General features: G+C 40.1%; 1 long non-coding RNA gene across 1 annotated transcript; it reads right to left on the bottom strand.

Annotated features, from left to right (window-relative positions):
- Nucleotides 1–1657: 1657 nt before the first annotated feature.
- On the bottom strand, nucleotides 1658–20971 carry LOC139951427 (uncharacterized). The gene is made up of 6 exons (XR_011787766.1): nucleotides 20957–20971; nucleotides 17117–17193; nucleotides 13903–16272; nucleotides 10680–10918; nucleotides 6471–6556; nucleotides 1658–4160 (listed from the first exon to the last, which is right to left on the bottom strand). It is a non-coding gene; the product is annotated as an uncharacterized lncRNA (long non-coding RNA).
- Nucleotides 20972–22249: the final 1278 nt, after the last annotated feature.

The following is a 22249-nucleotide window of genomic DNA, read 5'->3' on the forward strand; positions in this document are numbered from 1 at the left end:
ATGACACTGCTCTAGAATTTCAAGGGTCGTGGGTTCCAATCTCACCCGAGTAATATGCCTGTGATTTTACAAGTACTTAGTTTACAAGGTTGTTAAACACATCTGTGTGTAACTGTAAAAATCCTCATGTCGCGCACCTTACTTTGGTGGATCTGGAACCTGAGATCCGATCTGGACCCAATCTCATAATACCACGATAGCCACAATATGCAAACTTCTTTTGCTAACAATCTGTTTCTGCTAAGCAATACTTTTATGTGCTTACGTTTTTTTGTATTCCTGCATGCCTACGAAATTGGTCCCAGTATGTAGCTGCTTTAAGGCAGTGGACACTATTGGTAATTACTCAAAATTTCTTATCCTACCTCCATGCTCAAAATAACTGTTGGCATAAAACCTATCTTTGTGACGAGTAATGGGGAGAGGTTGATTGTATAAAACATTGTGAGAAACGGCTATCCCTCTGAAGTGCCATAGTTTTCGAGAAGGAAGTAATTTTCCACGAATTTGATTTCGAGACCTAAGATTTAGAACTTGAGGTCTCGAAATCAACCATCTAAACGCACACAACTTAATCTGACTAGGGTTATTTTTTCTTTCATTATCTCGCAACTCCAATGACCGATTGAGCTCAAATTTTCACAGTTTTTGTTATTGTATGCATATGTTGAGATACACCAACTGTGAAGGCTATTCTTTGACAATTACCAATAGTGTCCACTGCCTTTAACGGCAGATTTTGCGCTCACTGTGTGATTTCCATTTTAAAGCAAACGCAATACCTAGGGCCCTACTTCTTGGAATAAACACTTAAACCCATCGCTTAAAGGCACTGATGGACACTTTGGTAGTTACTCAAATAATAATTGTAAGCAAACAAACTAGCTTTGTATAAAACAAACAATGAAGGGCTGTTGACAGTACAAAGTATTGTGAGAAAAGGCTCCCTCTGAATGAAGTAGCGTAGTTTCTTTATATTCGAGACCTCAGATGAGATCTCTAATTCAAGCATCTGTCAACACAATCTCTTGCAACTTCGACGACAAATATTGAGTCCAAATTTTCACAGGTTTATTACTTTATGCATTTCTTGAAATACACCTAGTGAGAAGACTGGGCAAAAATTCAGCCCGTTGCTTGTACCGTGCACAGAATCGGCGCTTACGGAAGCAGGGGACAATGAACTATAACCTCAAGCGTATTTCACAGGTTATCGACGAATTTTGGTAATTACTCTAAATAATTATTAGCATAAAAGCTTACTTGGTGACAAATAATGGGAACAGGTTGATAGTATTAAACATTGTGAGAAACGGCTCCCTCTGAAGTAATGCAGTTTTCGGAATAGAAGTAATTTTCCACGAATTTGATTTCGAGACCTCAGATTTAGAATTTGAGGTCTCGAAATCAAGCATCTGATAGCACACAACTTCCTGTGACAAGGGTGTTTTCTTTTTCATTAATATCTCGCAACTTCGGCGACCGATTGAGCTCAAATTTTCACAGCTTTGTTAATTAATGCATATAATGTTGAGATACACCAACTGTGAAGAGAAGTCTTTAGAAATTACTATTAGTGTCCACTGCCTTTAACTAAAACAAAAACGAAACAAGAAACGAGAATGTCCAAAATTACAGACACCTAGGTAGCACCATATCGACTCGTAAAACAAGAAGTATTATTCGAGTTTACAGATCACACTTAAAGCTTAATTCACACGAGAGCACTTTTAGCAAGGGTCCATTGCTAAATTGTAGCATGGTTGTTAAATTTTACAAAGATGTAGTCATGTGAAAGGACAACAATTTGTTTCTACTGCCCAAGTGTTCTTGCGAAAATTTGTTAAACATTGCTACAGTTTAAGCACCATGCTAAAATTAAGCAAGGGACCCCAGTTAAACAGAACGTAGACCAAGAACTTGGACAGTAAAATTTACCGATCAGAATGATTTCAGTGATTTGTTTTCAGTCCTTTCCTGCATACAAGATACAAGGCACTTGGCATGTAAGGAAAAATCAACCAAATAAATGTGGCGGTTCAACAATATACATTAAAAGCCTACCACCATATCAATTGTTTGTTAAAATTAAATTCATGATTCTCACTTCTAAGATACCAAATAAGCCACACAGATAGATTTAATGTGATTTGGTGTCTACCTTAAAGCTCAGATACACGGCATCCTATACGCAGGAGAAAATGGTTATTTGAGTGTGAAACAATATCAGGGTGATAGTATAATAGTGAAAGTGGCCTTTGAATAAAAGTTTTTTTATCTAAGACTTATAAGAACATGCCTAAGTTTATAACCCAAGAGGGGTTGTGGCCCAAAGATTAAAAGTAACATTTAAACCCGTTTTTTAAACTGGTTAAAAACTTACTTTATTTACAGAGTTAAAACAGAGACTTGGCATTTGGCATCTTGTAAATGGCAAGACACTAAGCAGATCAAGCCAGAAATACAATCTTATTACATACATTTCAATGCATACAGACGGAGGACAAGTTGCATCAAACATTATTAAACTAGCCTCTACATTTGAAATGTTCAAAGGCACTGGACACATTTGGTTATTGTCAAAGACCAGTTTTCTCATTGGTGTAACTCAAAATATGCTTTAAATAACAAACCTGTCAAGATTTGAAATCAACTGGTCATCGAGCTTGCAAGATTATAATGAAAGAAAAAAACACCCTTGTCGCAAAAGTTTCGAGACATCAGCTGATAACTCAGCTGAGGTCTTGAATTCAATGCAAATGTTTTTGCGAGAAATTACATCTTTCTAAAAAACTACGTTACTTCAGAGAGATCCGTTTCTCACAATGTTTTATACCATAAACAGCTCTCCATTGCTAACAATTATTTTAGGTAATTGCCGTTAGTGTCCAGTGCCTTTAATAAAACAGAAAAAAGTTGAATTAAATACATTGATTAATTTCTTCAAATAAAAAATGACCCTAGCAGGACTGAGTAGAAAGTTTGGTTGCAATTTTCAATCTAACCTTGTCAAAAAAAAGACACTGAACACATTTTGGTAACTGTCAAAGACCAGTCTTCTCACTACGTGTATCTCAACATCTTGAACTCAACTGTTCATACTATGAAGTTGTGAGATAATAATGGGAGAAAAAAACTCTTGTCACACGAAGTTGTGTGATTTCAGATGCCTGAATTTGAGACCTCAAAATCAGTTCTGAGGTCATGAAATCAAATTCAATTATTTCAGTGAGAATTACTTCTTTCTAAAAAACCACATTACTTCAGAGGGAGCTGTTTATCACAATGCTCCCCAACAGCTCCCCAATGCTTGTTGCCAAAAAAGTTTGTATGCTAACAATTATTTTGAGCAATTACCAAAAGTGTCCAGTGCTTTTTTAATAAAATAATGTCCGAGCTACTCAGGACATAATAATAAGTGACAAATGCATGAAACGCCAATTTCACCATAGTTGCATACATGAGTGTTATAGACATAATAAACAGATTGTTTTCGAATTTGAAAACCATTAAAACACATTACTTGAAAGTGTTATAACTTCACAAAATGTCACTACTTTTACTTCGAAGTCACACCAATTTTCGAAATGATAAATAAAACTTGTTTATCATAGAGTGTCGCTGCCGAGTGGTTAAGAGCATCGAATTCAAGTTCTGCCTGAATTCACCGGAGTGTGGGTTCAAATCCCGGTCGTGACACTTGTGTCCTTGAGCAAGATACTTTACTATAATTGCTTCTCTTCACCCAGGGGTATAAATGGGTACCTGCCAGGGTAGAGGTTGATATTGTGAATGAAAAGCTTTTGGAGTGCACAGCAGCTCGGGGCTGTATACTCCCTAATGGGAGCTGAGAAAGATTAAAGGGATGTTTATTGGCTCAATGACCAGGGGACTAATGTAAAGCGCATTGATACGGTTTATTGTGAAATGCCCTATATAAGAACTTGTTATTATTATTATTATACCATTTTTTATTACTAATAGTTCAGGGTTGAATATCATACCTCCTGATTCGTCTAGGTGTCTGACCAATCTGAGCCGTTGTTTCATTCATTTTATAAGAGGCTTGCTTTGATTGGCCAAGCGAGATTTCTTGTAGTGATCCATTTGATTGGCTGGAAAGAGTACTCTCTTGCGAAGAAGTATGTGGTGCTGGCTATCTAAGAAAAATAAAGAAATCCGATAGAAATATAATAATTAATTGACTGGGTTTGTTTTGGTGTTAGCTCTTTTTCTTTTCCAAATTAAAAAATACCCTTGGTTGGCCTGCCTGGTATTAACTAAAAGTAATGATAAAACTAAAGTCTTGTAATGTGCACATATCCACCATGCTGGGTGTTCAAGGCGTAGTAAAAACCAAAAACAAAATTAAAGAAAACAGACACAACAAAATTAGTCCTAATTGAAAACCTGTGGCATAAGATAAGTTTTGATTAGATTTAAATTTTGTGGTACAAAGAAAAGATCCAAGATTAAGTGGTAGAGAGTGCCAGTACGACGCTGCACTGTTCCTCACTCCAAAGATTCGAGGAAGAAGCTGAGATGATGGGGATGCACACATCATGGGCAAAAACCAAGATCCAGAACTGTACCAACCTCCGCCAAACACCTGCTTCAGTCAACGTTGAGGGTAACTCTGTCCAAATTACACAGAAGTTCAGGTATCTCGACTGTGACATCCATTCCTCCGGCTCATCCTCCCCCGACATTCTCCGACGTCTTGGACTTGCCTCATCCACCTTTGGCCAATGAGATTGTGTCTGGAGAAACAAACGCCTGAAGCTCACAACCAAGCTGAAGGTATTTACTACCTGTGTCCTCCTCGTCCTACTCTTTGGCTCAGAAACATGGACACTCCGGGCAGACGACACAGGAAGGCTCCAAGCCTTCAGCCTAAAGTGTCTACTTCATCACTAATGCAACAATCTCGGAGACCACCATCATTGATGACATCCCAGAGGATACACCTTCCCATGTGACCATTAAGCTGAATGTCGACGCACGGGGAGGATCCCGCCCCTGCCTACCTTGCGGACTTTGAGTATCTGCGTGGCAGCTGTGGCGAAGAGCATTAGAACCCATTGGTTTGGCAGCTTAACGTCCCCATAATGTATTAAGAGAATGATGACGACGACGATGATGATGATGATGATGATGTTCCAGATGCATGGCAAAGCTGAAGAAAAAGACCTGTCACTCCATGAGTGTTGAGACTGGGGTTCAATGAGGAGAAGCATGGAACATGATCAAAGACTCCATGACAAAGTGTAAACTTGAAGCAATTCAGAGATATAGTGGGGAGCCTTGCCATGTCAATTTCCCCAAGTCCACACTTTCCTGACCCGAAGTTTGCTGCAAACGCTGGCAATAAAAAAAAAGAAGCTAGGAATAATCTAGACTTGTGGACAAGTCTAGGATTAATCTTGTGGACAAGTCGTTAAATCGGCCCCTCGGGCTGAGATAGCGCTCTCACGAGATCAATGCTCTTGCGCGAACTGATGGCTCCCCGATTTCGACTCCTTAGCGCGTGGGGCCGATTTACCGACTTGTCCACAAGTCTAGGATTAATCTTGTGGACAAGTCGTTAAATCTGCCCCTCGGGCTGAGATAGTGCTCTCACAAGATCAGTGCTCTCGCGTGAACTGATGGCTCCCCGATTTGGACTCCTCAGCGCGTGGGGTCGATTTAACGACTTGTCCACAAGTCTAGGATGAATCTAGACTTGTGGACAAGTCGTTAAATCTGCCCCTCGGGCTGAGACAGTGCTCTCTCTCGATTATGACTCCTCAGAGTCATAATCGGAAACCATCAGTTCACGCGAGAGTGCTCTCATGCGAGCACTATCTCAGCGCGTGGGGCCAATTTAACGACTTGTCCACAAGTCTAGGATTAATCCCGATCTAGAGTAAGGACAAGTTACTCATCCCAACTTAAGGAAGGGTTCAATGTGTCTTAACTAGTATGGTTACGGAACTTAACTCGTCCTAAGCCATTAGATTATATCCTAAGTTAGGAAGAGTTTGGTGAAATCAACGGCTGGTTATACAGTGGATCGCACTCTGTATAATAAACAACTAGCATTAGTTGAGTAATTGACTGATTGATTGATTGATTGATTGACTGATTAAAGTTATTTGGTTAAAAATACAGTAAGAACATGCCGAAAAAACACACACACAATATGAGAAAAAAAATGAAATAAGATAAACCAAAATGTCACGTAAGATAGAAATACTGCACAATTATAACCCCCAAAAATCAACCTTACAATGTCAAAGACCAACAAGGTTTTTATACCAATCTTCACAAACTGTTATTTTGTCTGTATTTATTTTGTTTTTCTCTATTGTTACAAACAAGTACACTACCATCAGCTATTGTTGTAATCTACAAACAAGTACAGTACCATCAGCTATTGTTGTAATCCGAATGAATTATATGAATTGTATGGATTCGTTTGAAAACAATACCTTCTTTAAAAACTCTGGCAAGCGTATTGGGCAGTCTTCCCTGGTACCAGTCTTTCCAAGCACAGTTTAATAAAAAAGGCAAGGACCTGGAGATACAGATAAGAAGACGGATGATAAATTAGCAACACCCCCTGAATACAAAACATTACAAGACATGTTGAAATAAAAATGAATAACGAAATAAATCACAGCAGGACTGGGCACCTATCAATGTGGTGGGTGTTGATACTTAACAAGAAAAATATGAGAGCAGAAAAATAAGTAAGTGAAATCCTTGTAAAGAGAAGTTCATATGCTCACTATTGGTAATGACTCAAAAAAGTTATTAGCATAACACCTTACTTGGTGACGAGTAATGGGGAGAGTTCGATAATAAAGAACATTGTGAAAACATTGTGAGAAACAGCTCCCTCTGAAGTGACATAGTTTTCGAGTAAAAAGTAGTTTTCCATGAATCTGATTTCAAGACCTCAGATTATTTGCTAACACGTGACGGACAATCCTGCAATCAAATGGCAAGAATCTGCTTGGGTGTCATATAATATAAAACATTGCGAGAAACAGCTCCCTTTGAAGTGACGTAGTTTACGAGAAAGAAGTAATTTCCACGAATTTGATTTCAAGACCTCAGATTTATAATTTGAGGTCTCGAAATCAAGCATCTGAAAGCACACAACTTCGTGTGACAAGGGTGTTTTTTGTTTCATTCATATCTTGCAACTTCGACGACAAATTGAGCTCAAATTTTCACAGGTTTGTTATTTTATGCATAATAGATGTTGAGATACAGAAGACTGGTCTTTGACAACTACCAATAGTTTCCACTGTCTTTAAATGATGCTGTTAAATATTCATCATCTCTATCTGTGTTTGTTAAAAACCTACATAACAGTTCCGTTCCTTGACTCTTTTTCAAGTTGTGTTGGTCTTGTCTCATCCAGAGCCCAGAGCACTTTGGTTAAACGAACAAGGTACCAATATTTGAGTACAAGAACATTTACTGGATAACCTGACATAGTCAGATATGGATGTTTGCCATGGACACCCAACAAAGACGCAATATAATGAGCTGAATCAAACATTGTAGGTACCACCTAAAACCAAGTCGATATGAACAGTAACGATATTCTTCGTTTAAGTATCAACCGCCAGACACGCCCCCCCAACAAAAAAAAATCAGAGGAACCACCTCAAACCATGTTGAAATGACCAAAATCAATATTTCCTATACGACGTATGAGCCGCCAAACAAATGTTTTGCTGCATTAGGCCCGCCAGACAACCCCCCCCCCCCCCCCCCCCCCCCCCGTGCCATGGGTTAACCATCAGAGTAACCACCTGAAACCATGTTGAAATGACCACATTGGAGGAACCACCTGAAACCAAAATGAAATGACCAGTAACAATATTCCCAATAAAAAGATCAACATCCGTACAAATTGTCTGCTGCATTTTGCCCGCCAGTCACCCTCTATCCCCTCTCCCTGGGTTTACTATCTGAGAAAGTAATTGCAACCAAGTTGAAAATGACCAATAACACTATTCTTTAAACAAGTATCAACAACCAGACAGGCTGCCATACACCCCCCCCCCCCACATCGGAGGAACCACCTGATGAAACAGTGCTGAAATGATTAAAAGCACTATTTCCTAAACAACGTGTGAGCCGCCAGACAAATGTTTTGCTGCATTTAGGCCCACCAGACAACACCCTCCCCCGCCCCCTGGGTTATGCATCAGAGTAACCACCTGAAACCATGTTGAAATTACCAAAAAAAGTATACTAAATACATAGTATCAGCCACCAGACAATCATGACAATGCAGACACCCCCCCACCCCCCTCACCCAACATTGGAGTAACCACTTGAAACCAAGTTGAATATGACCAGTAACACTATTCCCAATGAAAAGATCAACAGCCAGACAAATTGTCTGCATTTTGCCTGCCAGACACCCTCTATCCCCTCTCCCTGGGTTTACCATCTGAGAAAATACCTGCAACCAAGTTGAAATGACCAACAACACTAATCTCCATACAAGTATCACCCACCAGATCAATTGTCTGCTGCATTAGGCCAGCCAAACACACCCCTCCCCGTCACATCGGAGGAGCCCTATGAAACCATGTTTAAATGACCCAAAAAAACTAATCCCAATACAAAGTATCCTCTGCTTTGCTGCATTAGGCCTGCCATGGACAACACCGCCCCCCCCCCCCCCACCATCGGAACCACCTGAAACCAAGTTCAAATGACCAATAACACCATTGCCAATGAAAAGTATCAACCACGAGGCAAATTGTCTGCTGCATTTTGCGCGCCCAGATACCTCCTCCGCCCCCTCCCTGGGTTTACCATCTGAGGAACTACCTCCCAGCAAGTCGAAATGACCAATAAAAACACTACTCTTCCAACCAGTATCAACAACCAAACAACATGTCTTCTGCATTAGGCCCGCCAGACACACCCCCTCCCTCCCCCAACATCGGAGGAGCTATCTGAAACCATGTTGAAATGACCAATAACACTATCCCAATGAAAAGCATCAACTGCTAGACAAATTGTCCGCTGCATTTTGCCTCAAGAGACACCCACCCCCTCCCCCTCTCTGGGTCAAAACCAAGTTGAATTGACCAATAACACTTTTCTCCATACAACATGTACAAGCATTAACTGCCAGACAAATTGTCTGCCGCTTTAGGCCCCCCCCCCCCACCCTCGGAGGAACCACCTGAAACAATGTTGAAATGACCAAAAACGCTATTTCCTAAACATTGTATAAGCCGCCGGACAACTGTTTTGTTGCATTAGGCCCGCCAGACAACCACCCCCCTCCTCCCCACCCCCTGGGTTAACCATCACAGTAACCACCTGAAACCATGTTAAGATGACCAAAAAAAGTATACCGAATACATAGTATCAGCCACCACACAATGTTTTGCTGTGTAAGGATGCAGACACCCCCCACCCAACATTGGAGTAACCACTAGAAACCAAGTTGAATATGACCAGTAACACTATTCCCAATGAAAAGATCAACAGCCAGACAAATTGTCTGCCCCATTTTGCCTGCCAGACACCCTATATCCCCTCTCCCTGGGTTTACCATCTGAGAAAGTACCTGCAGTTGAAAATGACCAATAACACTATTCTTCATACAAGCATCAACCACTAGACAAGTTTTCTGCTGCATTAGGCCAGCCAGACCTCCCCCCTCCCCACATCAGAGGAGCCCCATGAAGCTATGTTTAAATGACCCAAAACTCTAATCCCAATACAAAGTAGACTCTGCTTTGCTGCATTAGGCCTGCCATGGAAAGCACCCCCCACCCCCCGAAGTACCACCTGAAACGAAGTTCAAATGAACGATAACAGCATTGCCAATGAAAAGTATCAGCCACTAGACAAATTGTCTGCTGCATTTTGCGCCCAGACACCCACCCCCCCCCCCCCCTCCCTGGGTTTACCATCTTAGAACACCACCCCCTTCCCCTCTCTTGGTCAAAACCAAGTTGAAATTACTAATAACACTTTTCTCCATACAAGCATTAACCGCCATACAAACTGTCTGCCGCTTTAGGCTGCCATACACCCCCCCCCAACATCGGAGGAACCACCCGATGAAACAATGTTGAAATGATCAAAAACACTATTTCCTAAACAACGTACATGTTTGAGCCGCCAGACAAAAGTTTTGCTGCATTAGACCCACCAGACAACCCCCCCTCCCCGTCAGAGTAACCACCTGAAATCATGTTGAAATTACCAAAAAAATATACCGAATACATAGTATCAGCCACCAGACAATGCAGACACCCCCCCCCCCCTCACCCAACATTGGAGTAACCACTTGAAACCAAGTTGAATATGACCAGTAACTCTATTTTCAAAGAAAAGATCAACAGCCAGACAAGTTGTCTGCTCTTTTTTGCCTGCCAGACACCCTCTATCCCCTCTCCTTGGGTTTGAGATCTGAGATAGTACCTCCAACCAAGTTGAAATGACCAATAACACTATTCATCATACAATAAGTATCAACCACCAGACAAGTTTTCTGCTGCATTAGGCCTGCCAGACACACCCCCCCCCACATCAGAGTAGCCTAATAAAACCATGTTTAAATGACCCACAACACTAATCCCAATACAAAGTAACCTCTGCTTTGCTCGATTGTTGACTTTGATGGATTTGAATCTTGTAAAAGTTACCTCACACTCAGCCACAACAGCAATCTCATTGTATCCATTCTTCTGCAGGGTGTATTTTCCTCCAATTTCGTCGATTCTCAATCCCGACTGTGAGACGCCTCCCTACTTCGAGCCACCTTCTCACCGGACCTGGGCGAAGAATGCTTCTTCCTACACAGGGATGTCCTTGACACCTGTTTTGTCTTGAAAGTTTACTTGTGTGCGTGTTGACATTGGGATGTTAACGGCTACACTGGGATCTAGCTTGTAAATTATGTAAGAAGAAAGACAGACAAAAATCAGTTAATTTATTTTTGCAGATTACTAGATTGTTTAAAGACTAATTCTGTCATAGCGCTGACATGAACTAACAGTAAAACATGTATGAAGCTATTTACATGTAGTATTGTATTGGTCTGTCATGATGAATTTGGACTAATCTATGGCATGTGATTTAGGCCTAGATGTATGATACTTCACTGTGGCACCAAAGGCGATTGCCTCCCTGGCCCCTGGTCATTGCCTTGGTGCCCTTGAAATGCTCCAGTGCAAATTTATAATTTCCTCCCCTTTTCCAAGAGAAAATGCCTTGGTGCGCTTGCCCTTTCAAAAACGAAGCAATATCATACAGGCCTGATGTATTGTATTGGTCCCTCTTGATGAATTTTGAGTATGGCATGGGATTTAGGCCTAGATGTATGTAAAAAGCACATCGAAAAAGAGTAAATGTACAACCATAAATCACTAAATAATATGGACACAATTAAACTCACTAAAATAACTAAACTGCACTAACAAAGTATTTAACTACTTACAAATGGTCAGATTTATCGGAACCTGAATTAGTATGCAATAAAATAATTGGTTGACTCAATTCACAGGATTTAAAGGCAATGGACACTGTTGGTAATTATCAAAGACTAGCCTCCACAGTTGGTGTACCTCAACACATGTATAAAATAACTAACCTGTGAAAATTTGAGCTCAATCAGTCATCAAAGTTGCAAGATAATAATGAAAGAAAAAACACCCTTGTCACACGAAGTTGTGTGCGTTAGGACATGTTAGATGGTCGATTTTGAGACCTCAAGTTCTAAATCTGAGGTATCGAAATCAAATTCATGGAAAATTACTTCTTTCTCGAAAACTATGGCACTTCAGAGGGAGCCGTTTCTCACAATGTTTTATACCATCAACCTCTCCCTACTACTCGTCACCAAGAAAAGATTTGTGCTGAACATTATTTTGAGTAATTACCAATAGTGTCCGACTGCCTTTAAGGGCACTTGAGCGGCTAAAAGATGCTATGTCAGATGTTTGGCCCCAAACATAAAAAAATAGATTTGTTTGAGTGAATGGTATTTCAAAGAGTATCACCTGCTCCAACGAAAAAAAGTTTAACTTTTACTTTCAATGGTCAGGAACCATTTTACAGAATGGTTTAGCCCATTTAGCCCATCAACAAAATAATGCGTTTGATGCGACAGGTTCAAAATATGAACCTGGGAATCGCTCCAGGATCTGTAAGTTTTTGTCCATTGTTCTTCGAAAAATATTCTAAATGGTGTTTTGAGTATTATGGAAGGCTGCATTAGACATTGCGGATTAAGTTCGTACCCTCAGAATTTGTGTCATGATTTTTGAAAGTGGTAAAGATGGGGCAAATCTGGTGACTAGCTGTCGAAATTGTATGTGTTGGACCAGATCAACTGTTTCCGATCAAAAGAATCTCGTAACCCTATGGCCTGGCGGCCGTCGGGAGGAGAGTTACGTATCGCAACTAGTATGTGATGCTTAAGTGCTAGTTCCCAAGGTTCTGGAATTGGGTGAATGGGCTTTTGCAACTTTTCAAATTTGACTTTAAAGGCAGTGGACACTATTGGTAGTTACTCAAAAACATAATTAGCACAAAACCTTACTTGGTACGGAGTAATGGGGAGAGGTTAATGGTAAAAAACATTTTGAGAAACGGCTCCCTCTGAAGTGCCATAGTTTTCGAGCAAGAAGTAATTTTCCACGAATTTGATTTCGAGACCTCAGATTTAGAACTGGAGGTCTCGAAATCAACCATCTAAACGCACACAACTTCGTGTGACAAGGGTGTTTTTTTTTTTCATTATCTCGCAAGTTCAATGACCAATTGAGCTCAAATTTTCACAGGTTTGTTATTTTATGCATATGTTGAGATACACTAACTGTGGGGACTAGTCTTTGACAATTACCAACAGTGTCCACTGCCTTTCAGCCACTCAGGTGCCCATAATAATTCTGCAAAACAACATCATCATCATTCAATCATACTCATAGACATAGTGCAACATTAAAGGAACACGTTGCCTTGGATCGGTCGAGTTGGTCTTTGAAAAGCGTTTGTAACCGTTTTTTGTAAAATGCGAATGGGTAGAAAGATGTTGTAAAAAGAGAATACAATGATCCACACAAACATGCCTCGAAATTGCGTGGTTTTCCTTTTACCTCGTCGACTAACACGTCGGCCATTTATGGGGGTCAAAATTTTGACTCCCATAAATGGCCGACCATGTTAGTTCGCATAGTAGAAGGAAAACCACGCAATTTCGAGGCAAACTTGTGTGGATCATTGTATTCTACTTTTAAAACATCTTTCCAACCATATATGCATTTTATAACAAACGGTTACAAACGCTTTTGTTTTGACCAACTCGTCCGATCCAAGGCAACGTGTTCCTTTAATACTGGTGTCAATCAAAATGCTCAGTCAGTAATTGTGAACCGAATTAACAAACTATTTTGTTGCCTACTACACTCAAGTTCCGCTAAATCTGACCATTTGGATAACTTTCCGTATGGCGCCACCACCTTTTCACTCATTTTTACAAAAAGGGATATATCAATCAGGTAAATTAGATACTATATTATTTTATTTCGAATGAAAAAGTGGTGGCGCCATACGGAAACTTTTCCGACCTTTTTTTAAAGTGTAACATAATCCTGAGTGACCATTTGTAAAGTTTTTAGGCATTTTATTGGTGCAGGTTAGATAATACTGCAGAAGTACTGTATCTGGTAATATTGCACATGTCTTATGATGTACACATGTACTGTGTACTATGCATTGGTAAGTAATATACTTTACAAAGGAATATGCAAGTTAAAGTTGGGCAATTTCGAGTCAATAAAAGAAGTACTCTTGTTTGAACACTGATGACTGAAGTAAGGTACGCTACCAAAATAAATAATTTTGCTTTGGTTTTCCATAACATACCTTAATAGATCTTCCCTTGCCAGAATACTTATTGTAGGCCCTTACAATTATGAAAATACACACCGGCTGTGTGGTCCAGTTCACGGACCAGTTTCAGGATCTCCGCCGTTTCAGCAGCCGAGGAATACACCGCCAGTTGGTGGCGCTACAACATCAGGGTTCGAATTATCTGGGCGTTTTAGAAACGGCGAATGGATATAGCAGACTTTAAGTACTTTTGGATCCTGACCTGTAAAAATACCTGCGTTTCAAAAAGACCCTGGTATTTTCGAAACGGCGGACTGGAAACAAAAGGTTTTCAGAGCACTACACTCACACTCACGCGATGCTGTTTGTTCAACTTACAAAATGGCCGCACAAACACACGCTGTGAGATAGCTGTGTTGTCAACTTAAAAAATGGCCGCCTGCTCGCATACCGGGGCGCGTATATAGGTCAGTGCGCGCTCTAGTTCTTATATATAACTCTATGGTTTGTGCTTGCTAAAAGTAGCTATATGAAATTGGGCACTGATGTTAATGCTACTGTACAAGTACATTGCATGGTTTGTTAATACTATCACAGGCAGTACGCATCTTAATTTAAAAAAAAAAAACAATAAGGACTGAACACGTTTGGTTTTTGTCAAAGACCAGTATTCTTACTCGGTGTATCCGAACATATATGCATAAAGAAACAAGAATGTGGAAATTTGGACTCAACTGTTCATTGAAGTTGCAAGAAACTGATGAAAGAAAAAATCACCCTTGTTGTATAAAATAGTGTGCTTCTGGCCAATTTTTATATATATTATTTTAGTGAGAAATTATCTCTTTATAGGAAGTCGTTTCTCACAATGTTTTATACTATCAACAGTCTTCCGTTGCTCGTTACCAAATAATGTTTTATGCTAATAAAGGCCTATTTTGAGTAATTACCAAATGTGTACAGTGCCTTTAAAACAGTAAGTTAACTTTGTTCCTTGTTATAAGTTTTGCTTTTTATACAAACCCTACTATCCCATATAACATCATATAATTTTTTTAATTTGTTGTTGTATTCATGCCCTTATGGAAAGGGTTTGCTTTGTGTATGGCATCCTGTCACATAATTTGATAAAGGCATTAACAAGTCCACGGTGCTAATTCATTTAGGGGTTAGCACTGCATACCAGTTGATTATGAGTAATGGGGAGAGGGTGATAGTATAAAACTTTGTGAGCTCAAATTTTCTCAGGTTTGTTATTTTGTGCATATGTTGAGATACACCAACTGTGAAGACTAGTGTTTGACAATTACCAATAGTGTCCAGTGTCTTAAAAGCCAAGTTAAATAATTATACATCTGAGGTGGTTTAATACATTTAAAAGCAACTGGTACAACTGTAGCGTCATTGTTGCAGTTAATATGTATAAAACTCAAGGATAACAAAACAATAAAACCTGTTTAAAAAACTTCGGGATTGACGCCTTCTTCCGGTACTTTCTTATGGCTGATGCTTCTGGTGTGATGACCAGGAAACGCTGCAGAGAGCTCATCACCTTGGGATTTCTGTGGTGAACCCCAAGGTGATGGGATGACAGCATCTTTTCTTGGAGATTTCTCCGTTGATCGTGTTGGCGATGGAGGCTCTGAACCGACTGACTTTGGTGAAGCATTACCAAATTCATCACTGTGACAAAAATGACGTCGTCTGAGCGACTGGACTTCAAAATGGTGGACCTCACCAGTCTTATCTGACCTCTCCTTAGGATTTTGCTTGGTGACCACCTGAACCTCAAGATTCCCATTGGTGTTCTGGTCGGCAGACTATGGGGCTCTCTTGATGGGCTTGGGTACCATCACTATAGACTATGATTACAGGTGTTTTGGATGAGGCCTGATGAGCTGCTCGCAGTTTGAATCATACTCCCAATCAATCAAGTCAAGCGCCATCTAGAGGCTCGAGCCTGCTCAGTGATTTTTCTCCAGATGTTCCGGTCCAGCATGAAGGAGCGTAGTTCTTCAGCGCTGGTCAAGCCGATGTCTCATTTCAGTGTGTCTAGGTAGGAGAGTCATCTTCTCCCACAAGAAGCCTTGCCTTGGGTGGGCTCTCAGAGGATGATTGGGCAAGGGGCAAGCTCTGAGTGGCGGACACAGTGCCGAGCAAGCTTGAGGCGGCGTTCACGGATCTTCTCTGTAGCCTTTGGCCAGCCAGCATACAGATTGGAGTTTCTCATGTGGTCTTGCCAGGGGATGTTTAGGGTCATACGCTGCATCCTGGTGTAGCAACCATCCAGAGACTTCTCCATCCTGGTGGTTAGGGTCTAGGTCTCATCTCCGTATAGTAGCACTGACTCCACTGTTGTGACAAAAGGTGATCTTTTCACTCCCACTCCAGCGCTGCTGCGTGCTGCAGATGAAAATAAACATTACACAATAACTTTACATTTCTAATACAAGCAATTTGGACAGTAACAACAAGAATTTTTACTACTGGCACTACAATTATTTATTGTTAATAGGGTTATGGGTCAGTCAGTTTTTTAAACCCAGGATTTGAGCTGCCTCTAGCCATCGGGCTAGCTCGGTGGTCTAGTTGTAGGACATCTGCTTTAGCAATGCAAAGGTAGTGCGTTCAAATCCCACTCGAGTGATTTGCATACTATATTTGTTTTCACAGGGTACAGTGGTTAAAACACATCAGTGTAAAGGTTAAAAACAAATTATAAACCCAGAAATGGTTGAGTTAATAAATGCATTCTCATTCAGGGACAATCGATAAAAGGAATGACGATCTCAAAAACAAGTACAAAGTTGTATCTTTAAAGGGTTTTGGTACCTTTTGTATAACAATTTTGCCCATTACATAAATCCCTATGCACTGTGAATGATGTACATGTACTATACAATTTTAGCAACATTAGTTTTAAAGTTTTGCGAAGAAAACAAAAGGCAAAATCAAACAGCAAGGTTTTCAGGAGAGTAGCGTAAATACGTTTTACATGCTAAGATCACTTTTGTTTCATGAAACAAAAACTACTTTCATAATATTGTTTTACTCATGTCTCAAAACTTACAACCTCAGCAAGGCAAGTAATATTTTAGAAGCCTTCTACCACCATTATCTTCAAACCGGATAGTTTAATGTATATCTGTTGACATTGAGTTTTGTGTTGTACAAAAGGTATCCAAACCCTTAAGTACGGTGTTGCTGAGATGTAATCTTGAATAAGAAAAAAAACAGTGTCTCTTACAGAGTCTTCCTCCGCTTCCTGTTATCCTTCATTTGACTCTCCAGCTCAGCTCTTTTGCTCTCTTGGGTTTTGTGCAACTGAGAAAATGAGAAAACATTCATAATGTTATAATTTGTTTAGAGTGACCATTAGCATCGACGTCAATCTGTCTTGAAAGATGGGGGGAGGAACATCGTTAGTCATACCATCTACGGCGTGGGGTCCCGCCTCGCTTAAGGGCCCCAGGAAAATTTTAAGGCCATTTATGCTCTCTAGTGCAATCTTATGAGTCTGAGGGAAGATGTGCCCCATCTGAGATCTTGGAATTTAATGGCTATTTCGAGCTATGACAAATGATGCACCATTTAATTGCTATCCTGGTTATTAGCTAAAAACCAATTCAATTATAGCTGCGTATACAAATTATTTCTACATATAATGCTCAGACGGCGGTTCATTCCTAGCATCGTCAAGGGTGGATTAAGACAGGAAATTCTATAAAGGGGGTGGGGGCTTGTTGGTAGGGCAAACCAATTAAAGATGGAGCATGCTATAAAGCGGAACGCAAAACCTTTTTCGGCCTGGGCAAAACTTTGCATTCTAGATTCTCTGGTGCAAACTTAGGCCAATAGGCAAAACGAATGGAACAGAACATTTATAAAGCCTTTTAAATGTGAGCAGCAGTTGTATAACCTTTTTGGTTAACATCATCTTCATGTGCGGATCTATAAGCATGCTCGTGTGAAACCTTTACAGCGTGGGTCGGGCCCGTTTAAGGGCCTGGGAACAGTTCACATTCTAGATGCTCTGTGGTGCAATCTTAGGGCAACTGTCAACAAGAGGCAAAAAGAATGGAATAGAGCAAAGCCTTTAAAATGTGAGCAGCAGTAGAACCTTTTGAGTTAACAGCATCTTCAAGTACGGATCTACATACATGACACAAGTTGTAGGGGGCAAATGAGTCCGGGCTCGCCTAAAGACTCTGGACACTATTGGTAATTTTCAAAGACCAGTCTTCTCACTTGGTGTATCTCAAAATGCCTAAAATAACAAACCTGTGAAAATCTGAGCTCAATCGGTCGTTGCGAGATATTAATGCACAAAACAAAAAAACACCTGTCACACAGAGTAGTGTGCTTTCAGATGCTTGATTTCGAGACCTGGCATTCTAAATCTGAGATCTTGAAATGAATTTCATGAAAAATTACTTCTTTCTCGGGAACTACGACACTTCAGAGGGAGCCGTTTCTCACAATGTTTGATACTATCAACCTCTCCCCATTGCACGTTACCAAGTGAGGTTTTAGGCTGATAATTATTTTGAGTCACTACCAATAGTGTCCACTGCCTTTAACCAGGCCTGGATCCTAGATGCTGTTTGGCTTCTCACACTATTGCTCAAACGTTGACAAAATTGCACCTCCCCCTTGAAACAGTGGAAGGGACTATCCCCCCTCCCCCCCCCCCATTTTTGAAGGGTGGAGGGCATAAACTCAAATGTTTGCCGTATCTAATGACTTGTCTTTATCTTGAAACTCAAGTATTGCACCGTATAAGACCAAACCCTGTGTCCCGTCAATGGCATCAATCATAATGTTTGAGCATTTGTGTGAGAAGCCAAACAGCATAGGGTCCAGGCCCGCTTATAGACGATGTGACCATGTTTACATTCAAACCACCCTCTGTTGACAAAACACTCTATACGTCATGTTTCGCCGGGCACCTGAGTTGCGCAGTCACAGTAAGATTGCGTACATTTTCTAGCTGGCTGCCAAAACACAAAGGTTTTGCCTGGCAGTATGCGCGCGAATCATGTTATGGTTTTCGTGTGATGTCAGAGGTCACATCGTCTATAGGCACGGGAAAATTCTGCATTTTAGATGCTCTGTGGTGCAATCTTCGGTCAATTTTGAGAGGGGGACGTTTGATATAGTGTCCCCCACCCTTCTAAAAAGTTGTGTCACATTTTTGTCGGACGGGCCACAGGATGGGAGTTCATATGGAACAAGGTTCCACACGATGAAATGTGTATTCCCGTCCGATACACAGTACCCAAGGCACCCCACTGAGCGCTCTGCGGTTTCACTGGCTCATTAAACACTAACTAAACAAACCTGGGGTTTGCGGTTTGGGGCAAGTCTGGACTGACTGTTTGGAGGTCACTGTAGGAAAGATTATACTAGCATAGCTCATGTAAACCGTTAACAGTGTTTTATTCTCCATTCCTAAATTGTATAGGTTTATAAAAATTAAACCAATGAAAAATATAAAGCATCAAATGAAAACTTATTGCAATACTGGTGAAATTATCCACCATCTTGAAAAATAACCACATGGATGCTAATCATGGCCACCCGTTCATACACAGGAAATTCCCTTCAAAGATTTATACCCTTCAAAAATGGACCATAACACTTCAAACTTGTTGGATTGTGGGGTGATGTTCCAAGGTTATTTATTGTCTAAATTACTTTCAGGATAATTTCTATTCAATCACGATGCATCAAAAGGGATACATCATTGTAAAGGTGCTGTTTAATAACATGGATTTCTCAAATAATTAGATTTTAATCTAAAGATTTTAAAAGGGGTTGTCCCACTAGATTGAATGGCACCAACACGCATAAACATAAAACTGACTGTTTATTGTGTTGATCCTAATTCATCATTTGACGTTTGTGACTTTTGTTTTAAGGAAATATATACCGTAAGAACCGTTTGCTTTTTAACATTTTATAATCACTGCGTACAATTTTGAAAATACCATTGTAAGATATCTATTTAAAATGCGTACATTTTAAGTGCATAAAACTTCTATCCTTTTGTTGATAATGAGTTAAATTAAGTATATATACTGTAATTAAAAACACCCCGACCGATTTAAACTTTGTAATGAACTGAGTTTTATGGGGGGTTGATGCAACACAATTACATTCGAGTGCCTTCAAGTTTAAGTTGACCATTAATAGTGAAAGATACGAGAATCGGATCCGTCTCATTGTTCCAAACTCTAATAAAACAAGGTACCCCGTTTGTTCGAAAACTTTTCTTGTTGATATGTTGAAACTGATTCTCTAGGATCTCAAATAATTAAATAAGCTTTTATTGACGCAGAAGAACAACATAGACAATAAAGACAATTGCAATTTTGTCCACAGACTGAAATAAAAACGTTGAAACCCATCCTGTTAAAAAGTTACAAATTGAAATGCACAGAGAGCTTAAGATATGACCAATTTGTCTGTAGTAAATACTCAAGGTCATTGAAGCCCAGTGTGAAACCCCAAACTGGCCCTCGGGAGACCCCCTGCTTGTTTTCCAGTAGATAGCAATCTAAACACTCTGCGGTTTGTAAACAAATGATCTCTGGTGAAGGCCAGTCACTGCGAGCTCGTCCTATAGCCCGTCCGATAAAGTAATCACTACAAGGGAATTGAACATGGGACAGAAACCTGGTCCTGGACGGGCGCCCGTCCGTTGGCTGTCCAGGATGAGTTTTGACAAAGTCCCTTAGCCCCCAGGATTAATGCCCATGGCGAGACACAGGGTTGGTCTTACACAGTGCAACACTTTGGCTTCATGATCAAGGTGGTCAAAAAGATGGGGGGGGGGACATTTGATATTGTGCCCCTCTCCCCTTGTCACACCCCACCCCCACCTATTTGATGCCCACCACCATTAGTAGAATTTGAAACTTTGTATGGTGGAATTATAACTATAAGAACATTTTGTGATAACACCGTGTGAGTCTCTTTTTGAATAGTGTTGGTTAGGAAAAGAACTATTGGTTAAAGACTCATGTTTCTATTAATATACGCTGATCATCTACAGGAGAAAAATCATTAGAAAGACTGTACTTACCGTTTGTCTAGATGCTACTGCTCGCCGAATGTACTTCTGTAGGGCTTCTCTACGCAACCTACAATAGACAACAAATATCGGACAAATTTACATCAGCTGCTGTTAAACGAAGAAATTCAGTCTGAATGATCTACATGTGTAGTTGCATGTTTTGTGTGCATTTGATCACTAGCACTAGGCATAGTTAATTTTTTACAGTATTACATTTAACAATCACCAGTTTCTTAAAAGCTCAGAAATGCCTAGTTCATTTTGATGGGCCATAATAAATAATTTGCAGATATTAATTACTATACCTATTTGTCTTTTTAAAGACAAATTTGTCTTTTTAAAGACAAATAAAGCACTTGTGTTTTAATCCAACGAAGTCTTTTGGGGAAAAAAGTACCTACATGTGAGGTGAAACTAAACATGGATTGGAAATCACTAACAAGGCAATACTTTTTTTAGAAACCTCTTTCATCAGTGAAAAGGGTACAAAAGAATTTAGGCTTTGCATGGTGAGGTATCAATTGTATTTGGTTTGCGGTAACAAACACCATATGTGTTTCTACTTGCCAGGTAGAGTTTGTTCTTTAGAGAACTGTCTTGCTTTATTTTACTACCGCAAAGAGTAGAATATCAGATTTTGGGGAAACTTGTTCTGAAAAGAACTGTCCTGCTTTGTAAATATACCCTGGCGCAGGTATAGAAAATTGGCTGGGACAACTACTTTAGCTTTATAGGATCATAATTAACTGCACTACCCCGGAGTCAGTCTCTTGACGATGGCTAGAGCAAGCTAGTCAAAATGTTGAGACCAATTCAAGAACTGAATAGTGATTTGGTTCCCTATTGGGCAATCCATATAGGCTTCTGCTTGCTTTTTGTTGATAGGTCTCTAATTATTTTACTAATAATGCAAAAGTTATACATTTCTACTTATTGTTGCTGTGTGTTTTGAAGTTTTTAAAGCCTGGGTGAATAAATAAATAAACAAATAAATAAACTACTTGTCCTCTGCATTGTTCTCACTAAGCCTCTTCCTTGATTCAACCTCTTCCCTGCAAACAGCCAATCAAAACAAACAAAGCTCGGTAAATAACACCAAACTCACAAATCTCAACTCATGTTAATCCGGCATGGTTAGGCCTGTCGTCTTCTTGATACTCCAAGGGTTTATGAAGATGCACCAAAAATTCAATCCATACTCAGTGATACTGCCTCTTGAAATACATAATTCTAAAAACACCCCCTTTCTGGAGCTCCAGCCCTGACCCCACGCGTCGACCTGGTATTCTTTTAAAACGTAAG

Source organism: Asterias amurensis, chromosome 19, assembly GCF_032118995.1.
Source record: "Asterias amurensis chromosome 19, ASM3211899v1".
NCBI lineage: Eukaryota > Metazoa > Echinodermata > Asteroidea > Forcipulatida > Asteriidae > Asterias > Asterias amurensis.